Consider the following 11,220-nt stretch of genomic DNA (forward strand, 5'->3'; position numbering starts at 1 on the left):
CGGACCTACAGTCTTGGAACAATCGGCTTCATTTTCGGTCTGTAGAAAGCAGCGGAGTGGCTTTGTCCATCTCATTTAAACAGTCTATGGTCTGTCCCCAGCTTCCCTGATTGGCCAACCCAACCCATCAGCCTAGCGGATTGACCAAGCTGTGCGTCACGCTTGTGCCGCTGCATCAATATAAATGGTAGTGTGCACATTAGAACATCATTGTTTTTTTCAAAAAGTTCTTTTGAAAACTTGTTTTGCATTCATAATGATAGAACTCTATTCTCTGCGGGTCTGTCTGTCTCCCATGTATACATACAGTACATAGAGATTTCCAGGAATTCATAGATATATATAGATAATACCTAACCCTGTAAAATTATATCCTATATTAAAACTGGCTTAAGGGAGGACTGGCCGGTGAGCGGGCCACTCATGTCACTACTTTATGACTCAGCCATAACCATTTAAGGCGTTCCCAATGCAGCTATGCCCAAATATGGGTGTGTTGTCTAACGTCAATGTGTCGTCAAGGCATCAGGTGCAAACAAATCAGTCAGCTCCATATGGGCACAAAAGGGGCGATGCCCATATATGTGCAAATAGCCTACTGATGACATCAGACATAGTGGTCGGATCGGCAGTGTGGCGTAGGTGTGAGGGCCACGTATCAGCCCGAACTCTAGATGTGAGGGCCACGTAGCGGCCCGAACCTCTAGTCACTAGAGTCTATAGTGTATATTATATATACAGTAATTATAATAGTCGGGTGACAAAACAAAATAGTATAATAAAATAATCTAATAACTATTATAAAATAGGTAAAGAAAAATGGTACCAGACTGAATACAATAATTACATTTTCTTTCTAACTTAACTTTGGGGCTCCAGTGTGGAATAAGACTAGTTTAGGGTGTACAAGTACATTCATCATTAAATCATCATGCCCACTCTCTCTCTTAAATAATACTTTATACATGTGCGTCAGTGTGAATTGCTCAACCACCCTTCAATGTCCTGAACATGCTATTGTTAAAAAAAGCCCATCAGGGAATAGAGCACATATGGTCACTGTGTTACAGTATTGTGCCACCGCTCATACTACAAGGGCTTACGGTAACTGCAACCTTGATTAGATTAGCTGTTGAGTGTATCACATGTTCATTCTGTGTGTGTGTGTGTGTGTGTGTGTGTGTGTGTGTGTGTGTGTGTGTGTGTGTGTGTGTGTGTGTGCGTGCGTGCGTGCGTGCGTGCGTGCGTGCGTGCGTGCGTGCGTGCGTGCGTGCGTGCGTGCGTGCGTGCGTGTGTGTGTGAGAGAGAGAGACAGTATGCAGCAGATAGAGTAAGTGGCTTTTGGCTCTCACTCCTATAAAGAAGTACACAGGAAGTCAGTGGGGGCCCCCTTGCCAAAACCACACACACACACACACACACACACACACACACACACACACACACACACACACACACACACACACACACACACACACACACACACACACACACACACACACATACTGGAAATGATCCTGGTAGCGACCATGTTGCTCTTAGCTGATCACTTACATACAAGGGGAGGCGGGAAATGTGCACTATGGGTAGCATAGGAGGTGTGTGTGTGTGTGTGTGTGTGTGTGTGTGTGTGTGGGTGCTGCACGTTATCACCGTCACATCAACGAAAAGAAGTGTTGGTCGCCTGCGGGTGGGGTATTGGAGGGGAGGGGGTATAGGAGTTGGGGGCATCGCGGGTGGTGTATTGGAGGGGAGGAGGTAGTTTGGGAGTTGGGGCATCGTGTTCCACACTGTTGGCATAGTCAAGGTCAAGCGGTGCATGTTTTTTAGCTCATTCACTCACCACAACTAACACCCCCTCCCCTCCCACGCACGCACCCACGCACGCACGCACGCACGCACACACACACACACACACACACACACACACACACATACACACACACACACACACACACACACACACACACACACACACACACACACACACACACGCTGAGGTTCCCAGAGTTCAGAGCAGGGTACACAAGGACCCCTCTGAACTCAACATGCTGGCTCCTATCCAGGGATATCTCACCTCAGTGACACAGCTGATAACAGAGCAGGGTCCCCGTGCCCTCCTTACCCTCTATATACACATACACACGCACGCGCACACGCACACGTGCAGGCATGCTTAGATGCACAAACTTACAGTATATTCACGCTCAGATGTGTGCATACCTACACACACACACACACACACACACACACACACACACACACACACACACACACACACACACACACACACACACACACACACACACACACACACACACACACACACACACACACACACATTCCAACAAAACGGAAGGAGCCCATAAAATCATCCACAGCCTTACATTCCATAACAACCGCACTGTAAATCATGGAGTGTTCATTTAACTCTTGGGTGGAAATATTGCCCAAAATGGACCCATGCAGGTTCATCTTACACTCAGGGTTAAATTAACACTCCACATTTTACTTGTGCAGTGGGGCTGATGTTTTGCCCAATTTTCCGACCGTCCAAATTTCCGACCTTGTTTACATTCTGGCCAGATGTTGATGCAAGCTTTGTTGCATGCAAGCCACTTTCGACACACTGCCGCCCCGGAAAAGTGGGTGAATGTACGATATGATCTACTTTCCAATAAAAAGTTCATAAACTGTGAGGTTGAGTACATTATTAACCACTTAAGTGTGTGTGTGTGTGTGTGTGTGTGTGTGTGTGTGTGTGTGTGTGTGTGTGTGTGTGAAAAAAGTGTGTCCGAGGCAATAGTCTCGCAAATTGTTTGACCAATCAGCACCAGATTTCTTGTGCAAACTGCTAGTAAGCCAGTGAAGTACCTCTCACGTGTTTTTTCAGATGTTTGATATTAAATATTAATCGTTATTTGAAGCCAAAGGTGGTTGGATCAGGCTGAACGTTTGCATACGTCATACAGTAGATATGCGGCATACGCCATAGATCCCTGACATCATAGACTGGACCCTGTCTGGTTAATTTTCAATGTAGGACAGGTAACTTTGTCTGTAATGCTAGCGTGCATTCCCATGACTGTGTCATTGTGAGCTTGTAGATCGACTATGTCTGGTGGGTGACACCGGTGCACAATATAAATCACCCTTGTTAATATGATATATCCACAAGTCTACAAAATTACACTAACTCTGCAACAGTGCCAGGGTATTAGTCCGACAGCATTGGTCCTACAGCCCCATAGAGTACCGAAGTCCTGACGTCACTCATTCATCCCCTGGGTCACGGAAGTCATTTCTCTATGGAGAATAACATTGGGTCATCTTAGAATTGCCATATAAGAATTGTGGTCCAAAAATAAACAAATTGTCCCGGCGATATTGTCAGGGAGGTGGCTCTGTATCGTTTACATTAGTCAGTCACTCATATTTGATACAGTCTGTTTCTGGCTAAATCATTATTAATTTGGCAGTGGTAACGTTAGCGTTTTAGTTAGTTGATGCTTCATACTCATATGAGTCAAACCACCAGGCTCGTTTGTTTATCTTTGGAACACAGTTCTTATATGACGCGATAACACGTCTATGGGAATTCGGAATGGGGAAAAGAAACGTGACCCTGGTAGGATGCATAAATTACATCAGACTTCGGTGCTCTATTATAACTAAGCCTAACCCTCACCCTATAACCTCACACAAACCTAACATTTGTTGGACCAATGGGACGTCGGAATAATGGACCGTCGGACTAATGGGCAGTCCCCCCTCTGCAATTCAGAGGAGATCATTTGTTGAATGGAAACTATAATGTTGACCGTTTGTATCGCAAAAGTGGCTTACACACAACACGCTAGCGAAGCAGCTAGCGTCAACATCTGCACAGAATGTAAACAGGTCGGCGATTTGGACGGTCGGAAAATTGGGCACACAGCATTTAAAACACCTCTTTTGATGTGATCAAACTGAAGTACCTGGGGCCACGGCCTGCTCCCTGGCACCAGGCACACTCAGACAGATGTTGTAACAACTGCCCTGAGTGATGCAGTGGTTGGAACCACATGAGACGTTAGCTGTAAACACACATGGTACATGGTAGAAAAACAGGGCCAGGCAAAAACAGGAGTGGGGAATGGGGAGTGGGACTGGGGTAGAACCTCAAACACATGTGGCTCTTCCATGCATTCTTTCGCTCTTGTGTATTAAGCCTAATTTTTATTTCTCTGTCGCACGACCGTGTCTCTCGTGCTGTTGTTTTCAGTGAGCATAAATTAGGCTTTAGTTCAAATGGCTCTCAGGCCAACTTACATACAGTATAGTTACATGCACACGCAGGTATTGTTACACACCTGCACAGTGGTTCAGGAGGTAGAGTAGCCTTTTGGTATCCATCGGAGGTAGATCGGCCATTTGGTAACCGGAAGGTTGAGCAAGACACTGAACCCCAATGGCTCCCCGGGTGTTGTTTTTATTAGTTTCCCACACTGCTCCTAATAGTTAGGAGGATGGGTTAAATGCACAAACACCAGGTATGTGCAAAATGTGCAAATGTACTTGCCCAATACCACAACAATTTATAAGAATACAATAGTATAATTACACACACACACACACACACACACACACACACACACACACACACACACACACACACACACACACACACACACACACACACACACACACACACACACACACACACACACACACACACACACACACACACACACACACACACACACACAGAATAAACATGCACACAGGCAATTTCTTGGCATTTCTCAAGTGAGAGATATGGTTCTGGTTACTGTACTGCCTCGACACGTTTGTTTTGATAGCATTCATCCTATAGTCCCTGAGTTCCTCCGGTTGTGTTTACTACCTCGTTGAGCCGTGTCGTTCCTTTCCCAGTGAAACTTAACACGGTTACTGTACACTCAGGAATGTTTTGCAGCCGTTGAGTGACAGAGTTGGTCCAGTTCTATTTGTCCGTTACTGAAAAGACCACCCCCCCCCCAACTGGGGCTCCACTACCATGCTCCGTGTCTTTATGAATGACTAGTAACACATACCACATGTCACGTTAAAAGGGGGGCACTACTTTTCTCAGAACCGCGCACAATTTCCGGTTGTAGAAGCGTCAGCAGCTGCGGGTCCATCCATCATGGCTTAGTAAACAATAATCCCCTTACACACATGCTTCCTACAGTAGGCCAATATGTGGCACCCTCTCATACAAGCATTCTACTGTAACAAAAGGAGGTCTGACTGAAATAGCTACTGTAACTGTGGTTTGTTTTTTGTTAAGCCAAATGTATACTCTGATGATAATAATACAAATAATAATAATAATAATAATGATAATAAATGTAATAATAATAATAATAATAATAATAATAATAATGTATGTTTTCAGCAACAGCGTAATATCGTGTTCTATCCCAATCATTAGCCTACCATCCACGGTGTTGAAAAGTGCAGTCATAGGTGTAATGAACAATAGCAATAGGCTCTGTGCCTAACTGTAGTCCCAGGTTTTCGGAGGGTGGCATACCAATTTCCTGTTCCAGTTCATTTCCCCATTGCTTTGGTTGAATTGGCTCAGCAGCCAATCAAACAAAGCTATGGGGAAAAGAATTGGAACAGAAAACGGGTATGCCACCTTCTGAAAACTTGGGACTGCAGTTATGCACAGAGCCGATTGTCCCTCGTGCTGATGAAAATGCCTCTGGTGCGTGTATATGTGCGCATGTGGGACTTTAAGGGTCACCCACTGATTATCAGTTCATTAGACACGCGACACCCTTGTGCAATGGAGTATAAATTAAGCTCAGGTGGAGAGCAGTTAAATAAAGAATTCCTGAGTCTTTACAAGAACTGTTTCCTTCTTTCCATTCCATGTTTCTCTCTCATTCTTAGTATCTTACCGTTTTTCTTTCTTTCATTTTCTCGCTCCTTTCTTTCTTTTTCTCGCTAAAGCCTCATCTGTTTCAAAGAAGCCTAGATGGGTTTTCCCAGAATGACTTCACAATGATGACAACAATACTTGGAAGAGCTGGGGCTCCCCCGGTCATGTGACGCACATAGCTGAGACTCTTTCGAAAATGACTACTGTAGTGTTTACCTTGCTTACTGTAAGTCGCTCTGGGCTAAGTGCCTAAATTGTAAATTGTAAATTGTAAGCGGTTGTTTACTGTGAAAGAAGCTGTTATTGGCAATGCTCATGCACATGCACACATACAGAAACACGTGTAGTATACATGCAAACAGGGACACACATGCATGGATACCTATACATATATACAGTATGTAGAAAAAATACACGTATTGTGTACACACACACACACACACACACACACACACACACACACACACACACACACACACACACACACACACACACACACACACACACACACACACACACACACACACACACACACACACACACACACACACACACACACACACACAGTCACACACACCGAGCTAGTCATGGTGAGAGCTAAGTCAGGGAGTCTTAATACTCAGGGGTCAAAGTTTGACTCAGAGGTCATCCTGAGGGGTCATGAGGCTGTGTCATCACTGCATGGTGAGGTGAGGTGAGGTTAAAACAAGGTGACGCTCTTCAGTGATTGAACATGACTTATGACCAGTCAGACCTGTGACAAAAAAAGGTAGACACAATTCAACTCTGCCGAGTGTGTGAGATGAGCATGAAAATGAACATCACGTTTCAAAGGATTGCGCTCTCTTGTCGCTCCACCTGTCAGATTTCCCTGTCCTCCCTATCTTCCCACTGACCTCTCATTGAAAATGTATTACTAGGTCCATCAATCGCTCCCCGTGTGAAAAGACAGAAATGTTGAAGTTCACTCGACTTGACCACTTGAACCCTTGCATCCCTATTCTGGGGGCGAACATTCGGCGAAAATAGCCTATTTACAAGCTCACAATGTGTCGCGTTGCGAGGTGTTGCAGTGGCTGTGACTGAAGTTGTGGAAATGAAAGTTCATAATTATGAGATATACTGAGAGTTCAGATTGCATTTATCTTCTAATAATGTTTTATCCCAGCACCCATCAGACAATATCGCTACAACAAATTCAGTTATGTGGACAGTAAAACTGTCAGTCAGCCATGCCACTATACTGTAGGTTCTCCCGAGCGAGGCCATAACAGGAGCCTAACAGCAGGCAGGCTGGCAAGCGAGTGGTGCATGGTGACATTCCACTGAGCTACTGTTTATCATGATAAGATAACAGCAGGGCATTGAGTTGATGGGGCCATCGGGGTACACTCTCTATCTGGAATCTGAGAGCTTTGAAGAATTTATCTCACAGGCACAAGGGGTAGGGGAGGGATCAAAGTATGTTCAGGGGGACGGTACAGCGATGTAATCAACTGACTGATTTGGGGGTTTGAACCCATGGGGACAGTGATGTTCACGTTAGAATGCTGACGTGACAGAAGTGTATCAGTGTGTGGAAAGCATTTCTCATTCAGTTTTTTCCCAGATGAAGCTGGAACTAAAGCCCAGGAGCAATATTATTATAACAATGTTACAGTCAATGAAACTAGTCTCACGATTTACACAGAATAGCACATTTCAGATCTTTATTGAAAGGATAGCCCCTTTTCAAGGAGTCCCATATTTACTACTTTGAATAGCATGTCATTTGAGTGAAATGCACTCAAATGACATCACATCAAAGAGAACACGGTCCACACTAAACATCACAATAAGTAGAAAAAAATCAAATCAAATACTATTGCACTTGTTGGACTCCTTGTTGGCTTCAAACAGCACAGACAATCATACCCGTTAACCTATTGGCCAATTACTGTATGTAAAAACTAGGTAAACACTAAATGCACTGCCTTGTATAAGCAACCATTACTCTGGGTTCATATTGGATCACACTGACTGGCAGATTTGCATGCTACCTTTGACCAAATATTCTTTGTTCATTCAAGGTGCCTCAGCGTTTTAAACCAGCTGAACAAATATACTGTAGCTACAACTTTAAAAACCGCAGATGACCAGCCAAGACCTAAATCCCCCAGCATTGTCTACACTCTACAGCGTACAATATTACACACACACCAGACTTCATATCATAATAAAGTGATAAAATCAGTGACGTATTCAAATAGAGAAATTTTGAAATAACAACAAATTAGACCTGAGATATTGAAAACCCCAATCATTCCACCAGATGATGTTTTTATGTATTACTATCCTATAGCATGTGCATTGGCATTTACTATGTCCTATTTTAGATATAATTAACATTAAAGGTAGTTAACCACACCAACGTATACACACCTACAATACAGTAAATATACAATATCACTCAATGACCTCTGAATGTGCCTCATGACCTGCTCAGACTGCTCAGTACTCATCTCAGCCTCAACTGACTAACCTTTCCAAAATAACCTACAGTAAGACATGTTCTACAACTATCTGTTCCTATGATATAATTGATTATGCAATTTTGACCTTGATTGTGATTGTGTCCTTTCAAGTGTTGACGTGAAAGATCATCATCTCTTCAGGGCAGCCTATGTTTGGTCAGTTACATCTGTCCCATCTGTTGTTCAGTTATTCTGTACACCGACAAGACTCATTTGTATTTTATGATTTTCATTTGATAACACAGTGACGTCACTGATGGCAAAGGATCATCACTTGATGCAATTTTTCACAAGTAATTCAACACATCCAAGCCTGACCCTGATCTTGATTGTGACCTTGACCTAGGACGTTTTTAGCCCCAAAAGCAAATAATCTCTTTGTTGCTCCTGATCTCTCCAATATTGCCCATCCATCGTCGAGTTATTTTGAGCTACTACTTTTCACACACACGCACGCACGCACGCACGCACGCACGCACGCACGCACGCACGCACGCACACACACACACACACACACACACACACACACACACACACACACACACCCATACCCCCCCCCACACACACACACACACATACACACACACACACCCATACCCCCCCCCCCACACACACACACAAACACACACGTGTGCGTGTGCAGGAGTGATTACAATACCCTGCCCATGAATTTCGCCAGGTTAATGATACGAATACAGACCTTCTGTATTTGTATTTGACCTTCTGATAAGACATGCTACTGCTTCTAGCCTCTGCACCCTATCACTTATCCATATGTTCAACTCATACAGGACAGGAAGCCAGGAAGGTTGACCCCCCTATCAAGGGAATCCTGACCCAGATTCAGAGCTATGCCTTGCCTACAGAGGCAGCAGCGGCCTCTGTTGTGTGTAGGATGAGGTCAACGGGTTTGTATGGATCATTGGATCATCTTCCTTTTTCATCCTTTTCTTTTAACAGGAATTGACCCACTTTCAGGGCTATAATTCAATAATAATCTATAGGCCATTGTGAGGCCAAAAACAAAAAGCAATGTTTGCTGTCATGAAAACTGTTGATGCTTGTGCAATATTACCATTGGCCGCAGTACAAGAATTTTAATTTTTATTGGGGCAACAAAGAGGGTGCAACGTGTTACAATTGTACTTCATCCCAAAAAAACATTCCACTACGATGAAGGAAAGGTCATGGAAGCCTTTTTGTGTAAATGTTTTTTGTTAATACACTGCTAACAGCACAATTGATGTGTGCTTGCGAGTGTGTGTGTGTGTGTGTGTGTGTGTGTGTGTGTGTGTGTGTGTGTGTGTGTGTGTGTGTGTGTGTGTGTGTGTGTGTGTGTGTGTGTGTGTGTGTGTGTGTGTGTGTGTGTGTGTGTGTGAGAGAGGGGGAGGGGGGGGTGCTCACTGCTGTAAATATTTTCGTTAACTTCACTCTTAGTGTAAGGGTGGGCTTTGCCAGAGGGGCAAACTGCCTGCATTCCAGGTCAGAGCTGTTGTGAGGCTTTATGTAACTGTAAGTCTCACATCCATATAGTGGTGGACCTCACCCTCAGCCCCACTCTGGTCCCCCACTGAGAGTTAATTTAACTGTGTAGCTGTGACCTCACCACTAGCCTTACTCTAACATGGTGGTCCTTCTGTGTGTGTGTGTGTGTGTGTGTGTGTGTGCGTGCGTGCGTGCGTGCGTGCGTGCGTGCGTGCGTGCGTGCGTGCGTGCGTGCGTGCGTGCGTGCGTGCGTGCGTGCGTGCGTGCGTGCGTGCGTGCGTGTGTGTGTGCGTACATGCGTGTGCACACACACAAAGATGTGAACACAGGCACACGTGTACACGTGTGCGCATTGTTGCCTCTGCTCCAAACCCGCCATGACGAACTCACTGACCTGTCAGTCAATCTGGACACCAGCATTAGTTTGAGTCATCAAGTTTGCCTGCCCTGTATGCTGGTGACTCTGGACCAGTGTGAGGAGGTCAGCTGTTCTCCATCTCAGTTCATCATGTATCTATCAGTCTGCTGTTATGTCCCAGCCTGACACCCTACTCACTACTCAGTGGTTCTCAAACATTTTCCTGCCAAGGACCCCGAAATGTATATGTGTTTTGCCGCAGACTCCCAGCTGAATGTGTTCTGGCAGGGACTGCCCAGATTGCCCAGAAGACAAGATTTGTGTTAAAAAAATACAAAGATTATTCAAAATCTTCCAAACATTTTCGAGATAAAAAAGTAAAAAAGAAAATAGCAGCTTGTAGATCTGCTATTTTTGAATAGCCAACGTATATATGGATAAAGTGGTTAAAATGATTGTGATGCTGTAACATACTTTGATGGTGACCGTCTGGAACCCTCCCAAGGACCAATGGGGGTCCCCGTACCCCACTTTGAGAACCACTGCTCTAAGTAAGTCATCTTTATTAACACCTATGGCTTCTGAAGTGGTTCACAACGGCAAAATGAAATACAAATCAAAACATGCAAGATGCAAAAATCAAGGTTCATTTGACACTATACTCTTACAGGTACATGCAGCAAAATGTCTGCAGTACTATGCAGTAACAGCAACAAAACAACAATAACAACAATAGTATAGATACAGGTATAATAAGATAAAGATAGAGACAATGAATATAAAGTCCCATGTGGACTCATTATAGCGGCAATGGGGGGGATAGTTTAGCGTCTGGATCACGCAGAGTGAAATGCTTAGGTTTTTATACACGTATTTTAAATGTGGGGATGGACTGAGATTACCTAATTTCAACAGGGAGGTTGTTCCATGGGGGGCGCCACAGAAGCAATAGC

The sequence above is a fragment of the Gymnoscopelus microlampas genome (assembly GCF_963454915.1).
Source record: "Gymnoscopelus microlampas genome assembly, chromosome: 7".
In the NCBI taxonomy this organism is placed as follows: Eukaryota; Metazoa; Chordata; class Actinopteri; order Myctophiformes; family Myctophidae; genus Gymnoscopelus; species Gymnoscopelus microlampas.